This window comes from Pantherophis guttatus, chromosome 1 (genome assembly GCF_059756535.1).
Source record: "Pantherophis guttatus breed Tessera chromosome 1, ASM5975653v1, whole genome shotgun sequence".
Classification (NCBI taxonomy): Eukaryota; Metazoa; Chordata; class Lepidosauria; order Squamata; family Colubridae; genus Pantherophis; species Pantherophis guttatus.
In genome coordinates, this window is record NC_142063.1 from 10,139,771 (window position 1) to 10,150,221 (window position 10,451).

Below are 10,451 nucleotides of genomic sequence, written 5' to 3' on the forward strand. Positions count from 1 at the left end.
AAGCATCCTGGCTGGCCCAAAGCACTGATCCATGGAGAGCCAAGATTAATCCGGACTGGGTTTCGCTGCTGGGTTGGTGCCTGCTGGGTTTGCCATTAACCTGAGGGCAGCCGGCTGTCTGAACGCGGCTCCTGCCTGCCTCTGCCAAAGGCCCAGGGGAGCAGCCGCAGTTCCTGGCTGGGTGACGGATGCTGACGGAAGGGAGGGGGGGAATTTGATTGCACACAAAAGGTGTCCTTTTTTTCTTTCTTTTTCATTTCAAGAGTGCCCCTCCCACTCCTCACAAAATAATACTCCCTCCCCCCCCCAACCTCAGTTCCTGCTGGTCTTTTCCAGGCTCCAATGTCTGTCTGATTGCCTGTCTGTCTGTCTATCCCTCCCTCTCTCTCATCTATCTACCTACCCTCTATCAACATCTATTATCTATCTACCATCTGTCTCTATAAATCTATCTCTATCTCTATCTATCCTATCATCCATCCATCCATCCATCCATCCATCCATCTATCAACATCTATTATCTATCTACCATCTGTCTCTATAAATCTATCTCTATCATCTCTATCCTATCATCCATCCATCATCTATCTATCTATCTATCTATCTATCTATCTATCTATCTATCTATCATCTATCTACATCTATTATCTATCTACCATCTGTCTCTATAAGTCTATCTCTATCATCTCTATCTATCCTATCATCCATCCATCCATCCATCCATCCATCATCATCTATCATCTATCTATCTATCTATCTATCTATCTATCTATCTATCTATCTATCTATCTATCAATGTCTATTATCTATCTACATCTATCATCTATCTACCATGTCTCTCTAAATCGAATAGGTTGCTCTTCGAGTCTCCACATCTTTTTTACATCGTGGTGACCAAAACTGAATGCAATATTCCAAATGTGGCCTTAATAAGGCATTATAAAGTAGTATTAACACTTCATGTGATCTTGATTCTATCCCTCTGTTTATGCAGCCCAGAACTGTGTTGGCTTTTTTGGCAGCTGCTGCACACGGCTGGCTCGTATCTAAATGGTTGTCCACTAGGACTCCAAGATCCCCCTCACAGTCACTACTATTGAGCAAGGTACCACATGTACTGTACCTGTGCATTTTGTTTTTCTTCCCTAAATGTAGAACCTTCCTTTTTTCACCGTTGAATTTCATTTTGTTAGATAGCGCCCAATGTTCAAGTCTGTCAAGATCCTTCTGTATCTTGAGCCTATCTTCTGGAGTGTTGGCTATTCCTGCCAGCTTGATGTCATCTGCAAATTTGATGAGTTCCCCATTTATCCCCTCATCGAAGTCATTGAAGATGTTGAAGAGCACTGGGCCTAAAACAGAGCCCTGGGATACTCCACTGCATACATATAGATGCAGTTCTATTGTGGTTGGTCAGCCAGTTACGAATCCATCTGGTGGTGACGCTGTCTAACCCACATTTTTTCTACTTTATCTAGTAGTAGGTTATGGTCTACTTTATCAAATGCTTTACTGAAGTCCAAGTAAATTATATCGACAGGATTCCTCTGGTCCACTAATTCTGTCACTTTGTCAAAGAATGCAATAAGATTAATCTGGCATGATCTGTTTTTTTTTGACAAACCCATGCTGGATTTTGGTTATTACTTGGTTTGCTTCTAGGTGTTCGGTGATTCGTTCTTTGATTATCTTTTCCAGAATCTTCCCTGGTATTGAGGTCAAGCTGATAGGTCTGAAGTTTCCTAGATCATTTTTTTCCCCCTTTTTTGAAGATGGGAACTACATCAGCTCTTTTCCAATCCTCTGGCAGTTCCCCTGTGCCAAGATCAAAGATCCCCAGGATCTTTGAAAGATCTAGTTCAGTGGTCTTGAGATCTCGTCTGCCAGTTCCTTCAGAATCTTGGGGTGTAATCCATCTGGTCCTGATGATTTGAACTCGTCTAGGGTAGACTGGTGTTCACTTACCGTTTTCTCCCCTATTTTAACTTGTCTTCCTAATCTGGTTTTTTGTGGTGCTGTTTTTGATAGGTTGGATTTTTTTTTTTCCTTTTGTGTAAAGGCAGATGCAAAAAATGAGTTGAGTGGTTCTGCTTTCTCCCTGTTGCTTGATCGTCTATCTTGATCATCTCTATTCTATCCATCCATTCATATCTCTATCTAATCTATGTATCTACCATCTTCCTATTCTTCCCCTTCTATTGTTCCTTCTCTATTCCTTCCTTCTTTCCCTCCCTTCTCCTTCCTTACTCTCTCCATTTCCTTCCTTCCCTTTCTCCCTTCCTTTCTCCTCCACCTCTTTCCTTCCTTCCTTCCTCCTTCTTTCCCTTTCTCCCTCCTCCCTCCCTCCTCCCACCTATTTCCTTCCTTCTTTCCCTTCCTTCCCTCCCTTCCTTACACTCTCCCTCCCTTCCCTTCTCCTTTTCCTCCCTCCCTTCCATCCTTCCCTTTCTCCCTTCTCATCCACCTTTCCTTCCTTCTTCCCTCGCTTCTTTCCTTTTCTCCCTCCTTCCTTCTTCCTCCCACCTGTTTCCTTCCTTCCCTTCTCCTTCCTTTCCTCCTTCCCTCTTCTCCTTGCTTACTCTTCCTCCCTTCTTCCTTCCCCTCCCTCCCTCCCTCGCTTCCTTCCTTTCCTTTCTCCCTTCCTTTCTCCCCTCTTTCCTTCCTTTCTTTCCCTTTCTCCCTCCTTACTTCCTTCTCCCACCCTTTTCCTTCCTTCTTTCCCCATCCTTCCTTCCCTCCCTTCTCCTTCCTTACTCTCTCTTCTTTCCTCCCTTCCCTTCTTTCCTCCCTCCCTCGCTTCCTTCCATCCCTTTTACTCCTTCCTTCCTTCCCTCACTCCACTGTTCCCTTCTCCTTCCTTTCCTCCCTCTCTCCCTCCTTCAAACAATCCCTCTCTCTTATATATTATGCTTACATCTTACCCAAATGCAAATCCAACACCCATCATCCCCAACCATATCTCATAGTTCAGATCCACAGCAGAACTTCTTCAGGTTTTCTGCTGATGGAAATTGGTCAGAGGTGGGCTTAGCTCCCCTGTCGATTTTCTCATTCTCTCTTTCTCTCCCTCCTTCTCTTTCCCTCTCTCCTTCCCTTCCCACCCTCTCTCCTTTTCTCTTCCTCTTTCTTCACCCTCTCTTTCTCCCTCTCTTTTTTCCCCTCCTCTCTCTTTTTCTCCTTTTCTCTCTCTGCTGGATAATATATTTTCCTTTCTTACCTGCCCACCGTTACCTAGCATTGATTTCTGTATCGTTTTATGGCTGTTTTTATCAGGCAGTTTGTCTTTCTTCCCCCTTCGGCTGACAGGATTTTTCCAATGCTGTTCTGTAAAACCAGTTGTTTCATTACGTCAGTTTTTATGTACGGCGTCCTGGGAATTTGATTTGGAGGACGGCGTGATATATTATTTAAAAAGCACACATTTCTGATCCCGTCTTGCCTTTCTGGAAAAAAAAAAAATCAGCCATGGGATTCAGACTCTGCTCTGAAATGGCTGCCTGCCATCACAAAGTCATTTTCTTTTCCTGCAGAAGTACCGGAGTTTTCGACTGAAAATTTCATTTATTTTGGAGGATTTTTCCCCTCCTCAAAGCAATCTTTATTCCAACAGTCGAGATGGCTTCGGTCGTAACAAAACAAGAGTGTAAACCATAATAACGTTAATGCAAGAAAAATTTCAAAATCTAAAATAACGTTTAGAAGTGGTCCTTGACTTACGGACGTTTGTTTAACGACCATTTGAAATAATGAAGACGCTGAAAAAGGTGACTTAAAACCGGTCCTCACACTTACAACCTTTGCAGTGTCCTGCAGTTATGTAAACAAAATTCAGATGCTTGGTAACAGGAATATGGTCCTCAATTTACCATATAATCCTCAGCTTATGACCACAGCTGAACCCAAAATTTCAGTTGCTAAATGGAGACATTTCTTAAGTGAGTTTTACCCCATTTTACGTTTCCTGCCACCGATGTTAAGTGAATCACTGCCATTTTTAAGTTACTAAAATGGTTGTTAAGTGAATCAGGCTTCCCCGTTGATTTTACTGGCCAGAAGGTTGCAAAAGGGGATCACGTAACCCCTAGGACATGTTGTGGCCCGTACATGGCCTGTGCGGCTGGTGGCTGATTCGGACAGCGAGGAGGCTGGTGTGGTGCTGCGCCAGCAGCCTGTGCAGCTGGCACTCGAGTCGGACAGTGAGGAGGCTGGAGAAGATGTGGTGCCAGAGGCGGGGATTCAGCCAGGGCCTTCAGAACCTCCAGAAGCTTCCATGGGTGATGAGGAAGAAGAGGAGGAGACTCTTCTCAATGCACGGGCGCGCAGAGCTGCCAAAAGGCAGGAGTGACTCCTCAGGAGGAGGTCTCCTCGAGAGTAAGGCTTGGGGCTAATTGGACACTCCCTTAGCCTATTTAAGGAAGAACACCGACTGAAGCAATTTGCAGGGAACAACTTCGTGTCCTGATCTTAGTTCTCTGCAAATTGCTTCTGGGCTTTCTGCCAACCATAGTAAGATTAAGATGATTTATTCTTTGAATTCTTGCAGGCTGTTAAGAAAGTTAATTAACAGCCTTTGTTTGGAAAAAAAAACCCTGATTTTATTTTAGTAAACTAAGGTTTATACAGACTTTGTGTGTGCTGCATTCTTTCGGGTCTGTAGCTGGGGCAGAACAGGACAGAGCGACCGTCATAAATAGCAGTCAGTTGCCAAGCGGCCAAACGTGATCCTGGGGATGCTGCGATGGCCATGTGAAAAACAGTCATAAGTTACGTTTTTTCCAGTGCCGTTGTAACTTTGAATGGTCACTGAATGAACCTTTGTAAGTCAAGGTCTACCTGTAATTGTTCTGTCAGGAAATTTCTCCCGAGTTCCAGGTTGCATCTCTCCTTGATTAGTTTCCCTCCGTTGCTTCTTCTCCTGCCTTTGGGTGCTTTGGAGAATAGGTTGACTCTCTCTTCTTTGGGGCAGCCCCCCAAATATTGGAAGTCTGCTGTTATGTCACCCCCTAGTCCTTCTTTTCATTAAACAAGACAAATCCAGTTCCCTCAGTGGTTCATCATCAGTTCCCTCAGTGGTTCATCATCCGTTCCAGCCTCCAGATCCCTTATCATCTTTGATGCTCTTTTTGCCCTTTTTAACATAATAACAGAGGTGGAAGGGACCTTGGAGGTCTTCTAGTCCAACCCTCTGCCCCAGCAGGAGACTCTAGTCCCGTGATGGCAAACCTACGGCACGCGTGCCATATGTGGCACACGGAGCCGTATCTGTGGGGAAGCGAGCATTGTCCTAGCTCAGCTCCAGAGTGCATGCGTATGCCAGCCAGCTGATTTTCAGGCCTTTTGGGCCCACCGGAAATCGGGAAACGGACCATTTCTGGCCTCCGGGGGGGGAGGGGTTGGAGAAGGCTGTTTTCGCCCTCCCCAGGCTCCTAAAAAGCCTCTGGAGCCTGGGGAGGGCAAAAAACAGGCCTACCGGGCCAAAAGCGGTGGGAGCGCATGGGAGGTCACACGTGCATGCACCGGGGGGGGGGGGGACATTGAATTATGGGTGGCTCAACCCCCCGCACTCCCCTCCCCCACTTTTGGCACACGACGGCAAAAAGGTTAGCCATCCCTGCCCTATACCATTTCAGACAAATGGTTGCCTAATGCCTTCTTAAAAACACAGTTCAACACAGTTCTAGGCTGCATCAACAGAGGGGTAGAATCCAGATCACGTGAAGTGTTAATACCACTTTATAAGGCCTTGGTAAGGCCACACTTGGAATCCAGCATCCAGTTTTGGTCGCCACGATATAAAAAAAAAAAACGTTGAGATGCTAGAAAGAGTGCAGAGAAGAGCAACCAGGATGATGAGGGGACTGGAGGCTAAAACATACGAAGAACGGTTGCAGGAACTGGGCATGGCTAGTCTGATGAAAAGAAGGACTAGGGGTGACATGATAGCAGTCTTCCAATATTTGAGGGGCTGCCACAGAGAGGAGGGAGTCAACTTGTTCTCCAAAGCACCTGAAGGCAGGACAAGAAACAATGGATGGAAACTAATCAAGGAGAGAAGCAACTTAGAACTAAGGAGAAATTTCCTGACGGTTAGAACAATTAACCAGTGGAACAGCTTGCAACCAGAAGTTGTAAATGCTCCAACACTGGAAGATTTTTAACATTGGACAATTTGTCTGAAGTGGTGTAGGGTTTCCTGCCTAAGCAGGGGGTTGGACTAGAAGACTCCAAGGTCCCTTCCGACTCCGTTATTCTATTCTATTCCATTCTACCTCCAGTGTTGGGAGCACCCACAACTTCTGGTGGCAAGCTGTTCCACTGGTTAATTGTCCTCACTGTCAGGAAGTTTCTCCTTAATTCCAGTTTTTTGTTTTGTTTTGTTTTTTTAATTTGATTTATATGCCACCCTTCTCCGGAGACTCAGGGCGGCTTACAATGCGCTAAGCAATAGCCTTCATACTTTTTGTATATTTATACAAAGTCAGCTTATTGCCCCCACAAACTGGGTCCTCATTTTACCTACCTTAGAAAGGATGGAAGGCTGAGTCAACCTTGAGCCTGGTGAGTTTCGAACTTACAGTAATTGCAGACAGCTGGTGTTAATCACAATGCTTTTAGTCTGCTGAGCCACCAGGCCCATTCATGCTTCTTTCCCTTAATTATTTTCCATTTGTTGCTTCTTGTCCTGCCTTCAGGTGCTTTGGAGAATAGCTTGACCCCCTCCTCTCTGGGGCAGCCCCTCAAATATTGGAAGACATGCTATCATGTCCCCCCTAGTCCTTCTCTCTGACACGCTAGAGCAGTGATGGCTAACCTTTTTGCCATCACGTGCCAGGAAGGGGTGGGCAGGGGAGGTTCGCACGTACGCGTGCCCACACCCATAATTCTATGCACTCCGCCCCACGCATGTGCGCGCAACCTCCCCAGCTCCCCACCCCTCCCCGCTCTTGGCATGTGATGGCCTGTTTTTCTTTCTCCAGATCCTGGCTCCAGATCCTCTCTATGCATCTGGGGAGGGCGAAAAGAGCCTTCCCCACCTCCTCGGAGGCCCAAAACGGCCCATTTCCCAACTTCCAGTTGAACAGGAAGTGATGTTTTTTGCTGTCCCCAGCCTCCAGAGACTCCTGGAGCTAAACTGGCGTGCCAGGCGACATGGCTCCACGTGCCACTTGTGGCACCTGTGCCATAGGTTCGCCATCACGGCGCTAGAGATTCCCAATTCCTGCAACTGCTCATCGTACGGTTTAGAAGCGAGCAGACTCAAACCAAAGAACACACATTTTTTTAAGGAATAATTCCGCGCCCCCCCCCCACTCCAAAGCACAACCCAATGAAGTGACATTTGTCCAGGGGCCATGGACAAAAATGCATGGAAATGCAAGAATTAAAGGAAGAAGAAAATAGCTTCACGAGAGAGAGAGACCAGACAGGGTCCCTTGAGGGAGGAGGGAGGGGAGAGAAGCCAGTTGCTGAATCTGCAAGAGCAAGCTCTGCCCACTGCAGCACTTTGCTGCGGCTCTCAGTCTGCATGACAGGCAGTCCTCAACTTACAACTATTCGTTGAACGACCGAAGTTACGCCGGCACTGAAAAACGGTCCTCGCGCTCACAACTGTCCCCTCGCTCACATGATCAAAATTTAGGTGGCTTTGAAGCCGACATATATTTATGACGATTGCAGTGTCCCGAGGAGGGGAGCATGTCATGGGACTGCTTTTTGTGACCTTCCCAGCTGGGGGAAGCTGGATTTGCTTAACAACCATGTGATTCACTTAACAACTGCAGTGATTTGTTTAATCTCCTCCTTCTCTTTGTCTTCATCTTCTCGTTCTTTCCTTCTCTTTTTCTTCTCTTCTCCTCTTTCCTTTCCTTCTCCTCCTCCTTCATCTCCTTCCCCTCCCTCCTTCTTCTCCTCCTCCCCCACCTCCTCCTCTTCTTCTTTTCCTTCTTCTTCTTCTTCAGTTCTGGTTCTTGCTCATCTCAACTACCATCTATTTATTTATATTTAATATTTCTTACTCGCCCGTCTCCCTCAGGGAGAGGCTCCACGGCACACACACACAAAAAGTTAGCAAAATGGAGCCCAGCTCACTAAACGACCGCATGGCTTAACAATGGAAGTTCCGGTTCCCATTGTGGTCGTAACATCGAGGACTATCTGCCAACACTAGCCAATCTGTCGTTTCTAGTGTAGCAACGTTTTGTTGCACTGTCGCCCAGCCAGACGGAAGCAGGGAGGCTCCTGATCTGTTTGCTTCAGAGTTTCAACGCTGCGTATGTCGGCCTGCCAAAAACGTTGCTCGGGAAGCCATCCTGCAGATGGGCTGCGAAGGCCGACAGATGGCCTAGGAACTCAGGAGCTAAAAGGAAACCAGTTTGTTTTCTTGGACCGGTTAGCCAGGCGAACTGGGAGGTTGTATGTTGTTTGTTTGAGCGCCGAGCTTGGCAATTCGGTTGCAAAAATTGCAATCCCCATTCGAGGAGACGTCTTCGGTGCGTTTTGGATTGTGCTTGTCTGGGGCAGCCCTGGCCTTATAAGGAGCATTCGGAGTCGTGGTCTGATTTCGGGTGGTGTGATTGTGAGTGTGAATAGGTTGACTTCGGCGAAGAGGTTGGAAAAAAATGCTTTCAAAAGGCTCTGAGGATCCCAGCTGAGTTGCATAATCGGTAGAGGCTTTTTTTTCTTTTAAATGCCTCTGATGATCAGGCAACTCAGCTGGGATCGTCAGAGCCTTTTGAAAGTATTTTTTTACAACCTTTTCACTCTGAACACGCTGTAGAAAAAATGCTTTTAAAAGCCTTTGACAATCTGACAGCTGAGCTGCGCGATCAGAGGCTTTTTTTTTTTTTTTTACTTTTAAAAGGATTTTTTCGGCCGAAGAGGTTGTAGAAAAAATGCTTTTAAAAGTAAAAAAAACCCACTGATGATTGTGCAGTTCAGCTGGGCATGGGGGGGGAGGGATTTTTGCTACCGGTTCTCCGAACCACCTGCCTCCATTGCTATTGGATCGGGCGATCCGGTCGGAACCAGGAGCATTTCACCCTTGCCTCAATCCAAAGCGTACTAAAGACTTCTCCATGAATGGGGACGAAACGTTTGCAACCAAATCGCCAAGCTCGGGGCGCATATCAACATCATAACTACTAACCCAAGCTACTACCCCAAAATACGACCTACCCCAAAAACAATCCCTAGCCCAATTTTCAAGCCTGTGCCCAATATAAGCCTACCCCCAAAATAAACCCCACCCACTATCTGGTTGTATGAGGTGGGGCAAAGGTTTGCGGGGGGTGGAGCCACTGACAGGCCATAACACCCTGCCCTCTACCCCCCGCAAACCTGCTCGCGGCAGGATGCCGCATTGCACAGCACATCGGTGCCGCTTGCTCGTGCAACGGCACATACCACAGCCTCCTGCCATGAGCGGTGGCACTGGCGCGATGAGCCATGCGGTGTCTGGCTGCGAGAAGCTGCAGGAATCGGGCAGCGGCGCAACGGCTGTCGGGGAGTGGGAGGCCTGACTGCGGTGGTCCCAAGGTAAGCGGGTAAGACATCCCCTGAAAATAAGACCTGGTGTTTATTTGGAGAGCCAAAAGAAAATAACACCAGGTCTTATTTTTGGGGAAACACGATAATATTCAAAGACTGGGAGGTCTCCGGGTCGAGCCCCTCCTGCTGCCGGGGAAGAAGGGCTAGGGCAGTGTGTTGTGGCTCCGTTACCTGAGCCTGTGTCATCAGCAGGAGAGGACTCCAAGAGTGAAGGAAAGGAGTTGACAAGGCGTCCCTCTCCAGGACCCTCCTCTCTGGCAATGCCTTCGGTGTCCGCCGAAGGGCAAGAGATAGGGCTGGGGCCAAGCACGTCCACGCAGCCACAGGTGGACAGTGATGAGGGTAATGAGTCTTGGCTGGATCCTCAGCAGCGTCGCAGAGATAAGCGCACGCAACAGAAAAGGCGTGCCAGAGATTAGGCTGAGTCACTGGACCACACCTCACAGGGTATAAAAGGGGGTGAGGTGGCCATTCAGACTCTGTGACGGACAAAACTAACTACTATCGAGTCACATTGCATCTTTGGAAACAACGTTATCGGCCTTGGATTGATTTTACGAAGTGGACAATTCTTGACTGTGGGTATTTTGTTTATTGAGTAAAAGTTCTTGGCAAGCAGCTACTGGGTTGCTGCCAAGCGTCTTATCGGAAGAATTGGTTGTCTGCCAGTTTATTTAACCCCCGGCTGTCTGTTTGTGTCTGTGTGTGAGACAGGGACAGAACACAGTGTTTCTCAACCTTGGAAGCTTGAAGATGGGTGGACTTCAACTCCCAGAATCTGTCTTCCCCACTGTCTTTGCTTGTCAGGTCGCAAAAGGGGATCCCGTGACCCCGGGACACCTCAACCATCATAAATGTGAGTCAGTTGCCAAGCATCTGAATTTTGATCTAGTGACCATGGGGAT